General features: G+C 37.6%; 1 non-coding gene across 1 annotated transcript; it reads left to right on the top strand.

Annotated features, from left to right (window-relative positions):
* Positions 1-609: 609 nt before the first annotated feature.
* On the top strand, positions 610-713 carry LOC112804382 (small nucleolar RNA R71). The gene has a single exon (XR_003202989.1). It is a non-coding gene; the product is annotated as a small nucleolar RNA R71 (small nucleolar RNA).
* Positions 714-9,795: the final 9,082 nt, after the last annotated feature.

Here is a 9,795-nt window from a genome sequence, read left to right as displayed (position 1 = left end):
AAAGTGGCCTTTGACAGATCAGAGACTATATTGGCTAAATTAGAAGTGTTTTGTTCAGAATTCTCTGTCTGTTGCTGAGAAGATGATGGATATGGCTTACTATTGTTCAGCCTATTGCGTCCACCATTATTAAAGCCTTGTTGAGGCTTTTGTTGATCCTTCCAGGAGAAATTTGGATGATTTCTCCATGATGGGTTATAGGTGTTTCCATATGGTTCACCCATGTAATTAACCTCTGCCATGGCAGGGTTTTCAGGATCATAAGCTTCTTCAGAAGCTGCCTCTCTAGTGCTGTTGGATGCATGTTGCAGTCCATTCAGATTTTGAGAGATCATGTTGACCTGTTGAGTCAACACTTTGTTCTGAGCCAATATGGCATTCAGAGCATCAATTTCAAGAACTCCTTTCTTCTGAGGTATCCCATTATTCACGGAATTCCTCTCAGAGGTATACATGAACTGGTTGTTTGCAACCATGTCAATGAGTTCTTGAGCCTCTTCAGGCGTCTTCTTCAGGTGAATAGATCCACCTGCAGAATGGTCCAATGACATTTTCGAAAATTCAGAGAGACCATAATAGAATATATCTAACATGGTCCATTCTGAAAACATGTCAGATGGACATCTTTTGGTCAGCTGCTTGTATCTTTCCCAAGCTTCATAGAGGGATTCACCATCTTTTTGTTTAAAGGTTTGAACATCCACTCTCAGCTTGCTCAGCTTTTGAGGAGGAAAGAATTTATCCAAGAAGGCAGTGACCAGCTTATCCCAGGAGTCCAGGCTATCCTTAGGTTGTGAATCCAACCATATTCTAGCTCTGTCTCTTACAGCAAAAGGGAAAAGCATGAGTCTGTAGACTTCAGGATCAACTCCATTCGTCTTTACAGTCTCACAGATCTGCAAGAACTCAGTTAAAAACTGATAAGGATCTTCAGATGGAAGTCCATAAAACTTGCAGTTTTGTTGCATTAAAGCAACTAGTTGAGGCTTAAGCTCAAAGTTATTGGCTCCAATGGCAGGAATGGAGATGCTTCTTCCATCAAACTTGGACGTTGGCTTTGTGAAGTCACCAAGCATTCTCCTTGCATTATTATTATTATTATTTTCGGCTGCCATCTCCTTCTCTTGTTCGAAAATTTCTGAAAGGTTGTTTCTGGATTGTTGTAATTTAGCTTCTCTTAATTTTCTCTTCAGAGTCCTTTCAGGTTCTGGATCAACTTCAACAAGAGTGCCCTTTTCCCTGTTCTTGCTCATATGAAAGAGAAGAAAACAAGAAAAGAAAGAGGAATCCTCTATGTCACAGTATAGAGATTCCCTTATGTTAGTAGAAGAAGAAAGGGGTGAAGAAAGAAGAAGGATAGATTCGGATTTTTGGATGAAGAGAGGTGAAGAGAAGTGTTAGTGATTAAATAATTAAATAGAATAAGAAAGGAGAGAAGAGGAGAGAAATTCGAAAATAATTTTTTGAAAAAGAGTTAGTGATTTTCAAAAATTAGAGATAAAAGTAATTGAAATTAAAATTAAAAACAAAAAGAATTTTTGAAAAAGAGAGGGAGAATTTTCGAAAATTAGAGAGGGAAAAGTAGTTAGGTGGTTTTGAAAAAGATAAGAAACAAACAAAAAGTTAGTTGGTTGATTTGAAAAAGATTTGAAATCAAATTTTGAAAAAGATAAGAGGATAAGAAGTTAGATAAGATATTTTGAAATCAAATTTTGAAAAAGATAAGATAAAAGATAAAAAGATAAGATAAAAATTTTAATAAAGAGATATTTTGAAAAAGATTTAATTTTAAAAATTACTTAACTAACAAGAAACTACAAGATAGGATTCTAGAATTTAAAGATTTGAACCTTTCTTAACAAGAAAGTAACAAACTTCAAATTTTTGAACCAATCACATTAATTGTTAGCTTAATTTTCGAAAATTTGATAAAAAGATAAGAAAAAGATTTTGAAAATATTTTGAAAGATAATTTTTGAAATTTTCGAAAAAATGAAAAATATATGATTTTTGAAAAAGATTTTAAAAAGATAAGATTTTTAAAATTTGAAATTTTGACTTGACTTGTAAGAAACAACTAATTTTGAAAATTTTTGACCAAGTCAACCCAAAATTTCGAAATTTTGGAGGGAAATAAGGAAAAGATATTTTTGATTTTTAAATTTTTAAAGAAAAACACAAAAATGACCCAAAACATGAAAATTTTGGATCAAGACACAAGATGCATGCAAGAATGCTATGAATGTCAAGATGAACACCAAGAACACTATGAAGATCATGATGAACATCAAGAACATAATTTTGAAAAATTTTTGATGCAAAGAAAACATGCAAGACACCAAACTTAGAAATTTTTAATGCATGGAAAATATGAATGCAAAAGTGCACAAGAAAAACAAGGAAAGACACAAAATAAGAAAACATCAAGATCAAACAAGAAGACTTGTCAAGAACAACTTGAGGATCATGAAGAACACTTATGAATGCATGGGATTTTCGAAAAATGCAAGAAAATTTTTAAAGCATGCAATTGACACCAAACTTTAAAATTAACACAAGACTCAAACAAGAAACACAAAATATTTTTGATTTTTATGATTTTCTAATTTTTTTTGTATTTTTATTAATTTTTTTTGTTTTCGAAAATATTTTTGGAAAAACGAAAAATAAAAGAAAAATTTTGAAAAAGATTTTTGAAAAGAAAATTACCTAATCTGAGCAACAAGATGAACCGTCAGTTGTCCATACTCGAACAATCCCTGGCAACGGCGCCAAAAACTTGGTGGACGAAATTGTGATTTATACTTTCACACAAATCGAATAATCCCCGGTAATGGCTCCAAAAGCTTGGTGCACAATACTGCGGCTTTCACAACTCCGTTCAACTAACCAGCAAGTGTACTGGGTCGTCCAAGTAATAAACCTTACGTGAGTAAGGGTCGATCCCACAGAGATTGTTGGTATGAAGCAAGCTATGGTCACCTTGCAAATCTCAGTTAGGCAGATTAAATTTGTTTATGGTTTCGAAGATTAATAATAAAAAGAAGAAATAATAAAAGGGATAGAATACTTATGCAGATTCATTGGTGGGAATTTCAGATAAGCGAATGGAGATGCTGTATGGCTCAAGAACGCCTGCTCTCCCATTGCTTCAACTCAGTCCTTCTTACTCCTTTCCATGGCAAGCTGTATGTAGGGCATCACCGTTGTCAATGGCTACATCCCATCCTCTCAGTGAAAACGTTCCTATGCTCTGTCACAGCACGGCTAATCATCTGTCGGTTCTCAATCAGGTTGGAATAGAATCCCTTGATTCTTTTGTGCTTGTCATCACGCCCAGCCTTCAGGAGTTTGAAGCTCGTCACAGTCATTCAATCATAGAGTCCTACTCGGAATACCACAGACAAGGTTTAGACTTTCCGGATCCTCATGAATGCCGCCATCTATCTAACTTATACCACGAAGATTCTGTTGGGGAATCTAAGAGATACACATTCAAGCTCTTGTTGCATGTAGAACGGAAGTGGTTGTCAATCACGTGCGTTCATAAGTGAGAATGATAATGAGGGTTACTTATCATCACATTCATCATGTTCTTGGGTACGAATGAATATCTTGGAATAAGAATAAGAGAGATTTGAATAAAAGACAATAGAATTGCATTAATACTTGAGGTACAGCAGAGCTCCACACCCTTAATCTATGGTGTGCAGAAACTCCACCGTTGAAAATACATAAGTAAAAGGTTCAGGCATGGCCGAATGGCCAGCCCCCCTAACGTGATCAATGATTTCCTAAGATGAAGAATAAAACAAAACTGAGACCAAAGATGTCTAATACAATAGATAAATGTCCTATATATACTAGACTAGCTACTAGGGTTTACATGAGTAAGTATTTGATGCATAAATCCACTTCCGGGGCCCACTTGGTGTATGCTTGGGCTGAGCTTGATCAATCCACGAGCTGAGGCTTCTCTTGGAGTTGAACTCCGAGTTATGACGTGTTTTGGGCGTTCAACTCCGGATCATGACGTTTTTCTGGCGTTTAACTCCAGACAGCAGCTTGTACTTGGCGTTCAACGCCAAGTTACGTCGTTATTCTTCGAATAAAGTATGGACTATTATATATTGCTGGAAAGCTCTGGATGTCTACTTTCCAACGCCGTTGAGAGCGCGCCAATTGGAGTTCTGTAGCTCCAGAAAATCCATTTCGAGTGCAGGGAGGTCAGATTCCAACAGCATCAGCAGTCCTTTTGTCAGCCTTCTTCAGAGTTTTGCTCAAGTCCCTCAATTTCAGCCAGAATTTACCTGAAATCACAGAAAAACACACAAACTCATAGTAAAGTCCAGAAATGTGAATTTAACATAAAAACTAATGAAAACATCCCTAAAAGTAGCTTAAACTTACTAAAAACTATATAAAAACAATGCCAAAAAGCGTATAAATTATCCGCTCATCAAGAACCTTGTGTCTTATAGTTTGCAATGTCTGCAAACCACAGAGCTTCCTGAACAGCAAACAATTGCTCATCCGGAAAGGTTTCAGAGATCTCAGTAGCAGGGAGGGATGCTCCTGCTATTGGTTCTATCCGGGATAGGTGATCAGCTACTTGATTCTCTGTTCCTTTTCTGTCTCTTATTTCTATATCAAACTCTTGCAGAAGCAACACCCATCTTATAAGCCTAGGCTTTGAATCCTGCTTTGTGAGTAGATATTTAAGAGCAGCATGGTCAGTGTACACAATCACTTTTGATCCTACTAAGTAGGATCTAAACTTGTCAATGGCATAAACCACTGCAAGTAATTCGTTTTCTGTGGTTGTGTAATTTTTCTGGGCATCATTTAAAACACTGCTAGCATAATAAATGACATGCAGAAGCTTGTTATGCCTCTGTCCCAATACTGCACCGATGGTATGGTCACTAGCATCACACATTAGTTCAAAGGGTAATGTCCAGTCTGGTGCAGAAATAACTGGTGCTGTGACCAGCTTAGCTTTCAGGGTCTCAAACGCCTGCAAACACTTTGTGTCAAACACAAATGGCGTGTCTGCAGCTAGCAGATTGCTCAGAGGTTTGGCGATTTTTGAAAAATCCTTTATAAACCTCCTATAGAATCCTGCATGCCCCAGAAAGCTTCTGATTGCCTTAACATTGGCAGGTGGTGGTAATTTTTCAATTACCTCTACCTTAGCTTGATCCACCTCTATTCCCTTGTTTGAAATTTTGTGCCCAAGGACAATCCCTTCAGTCACCATAAAGTGACATTTTTCCCAGTTTAAAACTAGGTTGGTCTCTTGGCATCTTTTCAAAACAAGTGCTAAATGGTTAAGGCAGGAGCTGAATGAGTCTCCAAATACTGAAAAGTCATCCATGAAGACTTCCAGAAACTTCTCCACCATATCAGAGAAGATGGAGAGCATGCACCTTTGAAAGGTTGCAGGTGCATTGCACAAGCCAAATGGCATCCTTCTGTATGCAAATACTCCAGATGGACATGTGAATGCCGTTTTCTCTTGATCCTGGGGATCTACTGCAATTTGATTATAACCTGAATATCCATCCAGGAAGCAGTAGTATTCATGACCTGCTAGTCTTTCTAGCATCTGATCTATGAATGGTAAAGGAAAATGATCCTTTCGGGTGGCTGTATTGAGCCTTCTATAATCAATACACATACGCCACCCTGTAACTGTTCTTGTAGGAACCAGTTCATTTTTTTCATTATGAACCACTGTCATGCCACCTTTCTTAGGGACGACTTGGACAGGGCTTACCCAGGGGCTATCAGAAATAGGATAAATAATCCCAGCCTCTAGTAACTTAGTGACCTCTTTCTGCACAACTTCCTTCATGGCTGGATTCAGCCGCCTTTGTGGTTGAACCACTGGCTTGGCGTCACCCTCCAGTAAGATCTTGTGCATGCATCTGGCTGGGCTAATGCCCTTGAGATCACTGATGGACCACCCAAGAGCTGTCTTGTGTGTCCTTAGCACTTGAATTAATGCTTTCTCTTCCTGTGGCCCTAAAGCAGAGCTTATGATTACAGGAAAAGTGTTACCTTCACCCAGAAATGCATATTTCAGGGATGGTGGTAGTGGTTTGAGCTCGGGTTTAGGAGGTTTCTCCTCTTCCTGAGGAGTTTTCAGAGGTTCTTTTATTTCCTCTGGTTCCTCCAGATCAGGCTGAACATCTTTAAAAATGTCCTCTAGCTCTGATTCGAGACTCTCAGTCATATAGACCTCTTCCACCAGGGAGTCAATAATATCAACGCCCAGGCAGTCGTCTAATGTGTCTGGATGTTGCATAGCTTTGACAACATTCAACTTAAACTCATCCTCATTGACTCTCAGGGTTATCTCCCCTTTTTGGACGTCAATGAGGGTTCGTCCAGTTGCTAGGAATGGTCTTCCTAAAATGAGAGTTGCACTCTTGTGCTCCTCCATTTCCAGCACTACAAAGTCAGTAGGGAAGGCAAATGGCCCAACCTTGATAATCATGTCCTCAATTATGCCTGATGGGTATTTAATGGAGCCATCAGCAAGTTGAAGACAGATCCGGGTTGGTTTGACCTCTTCAGTCAAGCCAAGCTTTCTGATAGTGGATGCAGGGATTAGGTTGATGCTTGCCCCAAGATCACATAGAGCTGTCTTGGTGCAGTTACCCTCTAATATGCACGGTATCATGAAGCTCCCAGGATCCTTAAGCTTCTCAGGTAAGCTTTTCAGAATGACTGCACTGCATTCTTCAGTGAGGTAAACTTTTTCAGTCTCCCTCCAATCCTTCTTATGACTTAAGATCTCTTTCATGAACTTAGCATAAGAGGGTATTTGCTCAAGTGCTTCTGCAAACGGAATCTTTATTTCAAGAGTCCTGAGATAGTCTGCAAAGCGGGCAAATTGTTTATCCTGTTCCGCTTGGCGGAGTTTTTGAGAATAAGGCATTTTGGCTTTGTATTCCTCAACCTTAGTTGCTGCAGGTTGATTGCCTGTAGAAGTGGGTTGGGAAGCCTTTTTAGAAGGGTTGCTATCAGCAATTGTATGTGACTGATTTCCCACTGGCGTTTGAATGCCAGGGGTGGAAGCTGGAGTGGCGTTAAACGCCAACTCCTTATTTGTTACTGGCGTCTGAACGCCAGAACTATGCTTCCCTTGGGCATTCAACGCCGAATTCATGCTTGTTTCTGGCGTTGAACGCCAGGAATGAGCATGGTCTGGGCGTTCAGCGCCAGCATTATTCCTCTCTAGGCTCTGATTGTCCTCAGAGGGATTTTGAGTAGCCATCTGTTCATTTCTTGGCTTCCTACTGTTTTGAAGTGAGGTATTTAATGTTTTTCCACTTCTTAATTGAACTGCTTGGCATTCTTCTGCTATTTGTTTTGACAGTTGCTTTTCTGTTTGCCTTAACTGTACTTCCATATTCCTGTTAGCCATTCTTGTTTCCTGTAGTATTTCCTTGAATTCGGCTAGCTGTTGAGTTAGAAAGTCTAATTGCTGATTGAATTCATTAGCCTGATCTACAGGACTGAGTTCAGCAGTTACTGTTTTAGCTTCTTCTTTCATGGAAGATTCACTGCTTAGGTACAGATGCTGATTTCTGGCAACTATATCAATAAGCTCTTGAGCTTCTTCAATTGTTTTTCTCATATGTATAGATCCACCAGCTGAGTGGTCTAGAGAAATCTGAGCTTTTTCTGTAAGCCCATAGTAGAAGATGTCTAATTGCACCCACTCTGAAAACATTTCAGAGGGGCATTTTCTTAGCATCTCTCTGTATCTCTCCCAGGCATCATAAAGGGATTCATTATCTCCTTGTTTGAAGCCTTGGATGCTTAGCCTTAGCTGTGTCATCCGTTTTGGAGGGAAATAGTGATTCAGGAATTTTTCTGACAGCTGTTTCCATGTTTTTATGCTGTTCTTAGGCTGGTTATTTAACCACCTTTTAGCTTGATCTTTTATAGCAAATGGAAACAGTAATAATCTGTAGACATCCTGATCCACTTCTTTATCATGTACTGTGTCAGCAAATTGTAAAAATTGTGCCAGAAACTCTGTAGGCTCTTCATGTGGAAGACCAGAATACTGGCAGTTTTGCTGCACCATGATAATGAGCTGAGGATTCAACTCAAAGCTACTAACTCCAATGGAGGGTATACAGATACTACCCCCATACGAAGCAGTAGTGGGGTTAGCATATGACCCCAGAGTCCTCCTGGACTGATCATTCCCACTTAATTCCATAATGGAATAAAAGAGATGATATGTATGTTGCTATTGTTTATTTTATAAAAAAAAATTAATTTTTATAAAATAAAATAAAAACGAAACAAATAAAAGAAATTGAAAAATATTTTCAAATTGAAATCTGAAATTTTTTTTATATAAAATTTTCGAAAAAAATAGTTTAAAATTAGTTAGGAAGAATATTTTTTTTTTGAATTTTGAATTTTGAATTTTATGATGAAAGAGAAAAATATGCAAAAGACACAAGATTTAAAATTTTTAGATCCAATGTTCCTTATTTTTGAAAATTTTTGGAGGGAAAACACCAAGGAACACCAAACTTAAAAATTTTAAGATCAAGACACAAGAAAAACTCAAGAACACTTTGAAGATTCACAAGAACACCAAGAACAAAAGAAAGAACACCAAACTTAAAATTTTTAGAAAATCAAAATAAATTTTCGAAATTTATGAAAAGATTAACAAGAAAACACCAAACTTAAAGTTTGGCACAAGATTAAATCAAAGAAAAATTAATTTTGAAAAAGATTTTCAAAAGTATTGGTGCTCCCTTATCAAGAATATAAACCAATATTCTAGCCAAATGGGCAGAAAAGGTAACAATTGTTCTGAATGGGTATATTCCTTTTAGAAGACTAATGCTTTGGATTAGTATAAGAAAAACAAGAAAAGACACAGAACAAGAAAAATTAAAGATCAATCAAGAAAAATACACAAGAACAACTTGAAGATCAATGAAGAACAAAGAACACAAGTCGAAAATTTTAGAAAAAAATTATAAAAGATGCAATTGACACCAAATTTAGAACAAGACACTAGACTCACGAAAAATTAACAATTAATTAAGAAAAATAATTTTTTTTGAAAAGAAATTTTTGAAAAGAGACTATCCTATCAAAATTTAATGACTCTATAACAACAAAAAAAAATTATTCCTAATCTAAGAAATAAAATAAGCCTTCAATTGTTCAAACTCAACAATCCCCGGCAACGGCGCCAAAAACTTGGTGCACGAATTTGTAATCCGTACAACTAACCAGCACGTGCACTGGGTCGTCCAAGTAATACCTTACGTGAGTAAGGGTCGAATCCCACGGAGATTGTTGGTTTGAAGCAAGCTATGTTTATCTTATTATTCTTAGTTAGGATACTAACAACAGTGTTTTTCAAGTTCAGTGAAGAAAGGAAAAAGGGCATAAAATAAATACTTGTTATGCAGTAATGGAGAATGTGTTGGAGTTTTGGAGATGCTTTGTCTGATTTATTCCTGTAATGTAATATTCCATCCATGGAAAAGTGCAAAGTTCCCTCCATGGCAAGCTGTATGTAGGGTGTCACCGTTGTCAATGGCTACTTCCCATCCTCTCAGTGAAAACGTTCCTATGCTCTGTCACAGCACGACTAATCATCTGTCGGTCCTCAATCAGGTTGGAATAGAATCCAATGATTCTTTTGCGTCTGTCACTAACGCCCAGCCTTCAGGAGTTTGAAGCTCGTCACAGTCATTCAATCCCGGAATCCTACTCGGAATACCACGGACAAGGTTTAGA

This window comes from Arachis hypogaea, chromosome 5, assembly GCF_003086295.3.
Source record: "Arachis hypogaea cultivar Tifrunner chromosome 5, arahy.Tifrunner.gnm2.J5K5, whole genome shotgun sequence".
Taxonomy (NCBI): domain Eukaryota; kingdom Viridiplantae; phylum Streptophyta; class Magnoliopsida; order Fabales; family Fabaceae; genus Arachis; species Arachis hypogaea.
Note: the sequence above shows the minus strand (reverse complement) of the source record. Positions and strands in the feature narration are given on the sequence as shown.